Source organism: Brassica oleracea, chromosome C6, assembly GCF_000695525.1.
Source record: "Brassica oleracea var. oleracea cultivar TO1000 chromosome C6, BOL, whole genome shotgun sequence".
Taxonomy (NCBI): domain Eukaryota; kingdom Viridiplantae; phylum Streptophyta; class Magnoliopsida; order Brassicales; family Brassicaceae; genus Brassica; species Brassica oleracea.
The window spans coordinates 19,565,514-19,566,943 of NC_027753.1; positions in this window are offsets into that span (position 1 = coordinate 19,565,514).

A 1,430-nucleotide genomic window follows, 5' to 3' on the forward strand; every position below is an offset into this window, starting at 1 on the left:
GTAGCGACCGAGCCTTGGCTTGAGCTCGGTCGCTACGTAGCGACCGATCCTTGGCTCGAGCTCGGTCGCTACGTAGCGACTGAGTCCGACCTTGGAGGCCGAAGAGGCCCGACTGTCCGGCTGCAAGGGAGATCTGGCGGCCGAGAATGGAGATTTCGGTCTCGTCCTGGCCGACCTCAGCTTTTTCGTAAGGAAGAATCTATTTCGAAAAGTACTCTTCGGAGAATTTCTTATTTTCTTCCTCGGACGTTTTGAATGTTGAATTTGTCGTAACCTTTTTTGACCCCAACAGTTTTCTGAGGATGACTTGGGTTAGATCTCTTGCGAGAGATTTTTTTTTTGTTTCTATGTTTCGGCCTTGAATGGCCTTATTTGTATTTCGGGAATGGCCGTGTGTGGCTTTGAATCCATGCCGCTCTTCCGAATCCATACTTCTATAAGTAGTGAGCTGTTGTCATTCATTTTCTTCACGCCTTCCCTTCTTCATTCCTCAAAAATTAAAAAACTCTCTAGTTTCATAACTTTCCTTTCAACATGTCTTTCTCCCAAGGTGATAGGTTCTTCCGCGAGATGTGAACTCTGCGGGGGTGCTGAAGATGTCGAACATAAACATAGAGGCATGGTTTAAGAATCTCTTATCATTCGATATCATGCCTTCGAGATGTTAGAGACCAGTGCACTGGGTTTAGGGCAAGACCTAGGTTTACTCTCGGTTTAAGGATTGTGCGGTGACTAACCGGCTATCGTTTTACTTGTGGTGATTTCTTCCTGATTCGTATCGATGTAGTCTCCCGCAAGCCCTACCTGCAAGATCTTCCACGACTCCGATCCTCGTTGAGGAAAAGGAGAAGGCCGCGGACTCTATGCCTCCTCCTCCAACTAGAAAAGACGTCGTTTTGGCATTGCGTGCTCCTAGCGCTGTCCTCGCGACTCAGCCTAAGAGTCGGAAGAGGAAACTTGCCAAGAGTGGTGACGGGAAGAATTCGCAGCGAAGCGGATCGAGCCTAGCATCGAGACTTCGCGGAAAGGTTTATCTCTTGTTTGAATTCTCGATCGTCTTTTGTGCATTCTTTGTCCTGGCTACTCAGCCTAAGAGTCGGAAGAGGAAACTTGCCAAGAGCGGTGACGGGAAGAATTCGCAGCGAGGCGGATCGAGCCTAGCATCGGGACTTCGCGGAAAGGTTTATCTCTTGTTTGAATTCTCGATCGTCTTTTGTGCATTCTTTTTTCGGACTTAGTCTTAAGAATTTTCACCGTTCGCAGTTCATATCTTTGATCGATGGGATAATCGGCGAATGTGGTTCTGAGACCAGTCGCCTTTCCGGGGAGTTGGTGGAGCTTCAGGGCAGATGGTCCGAAACCGAAGCCATGTTGACATCTGTCAAGAACTCTCACTCTGCGAAAGTGTCGAAGCTCGAGGTTGCGATAGG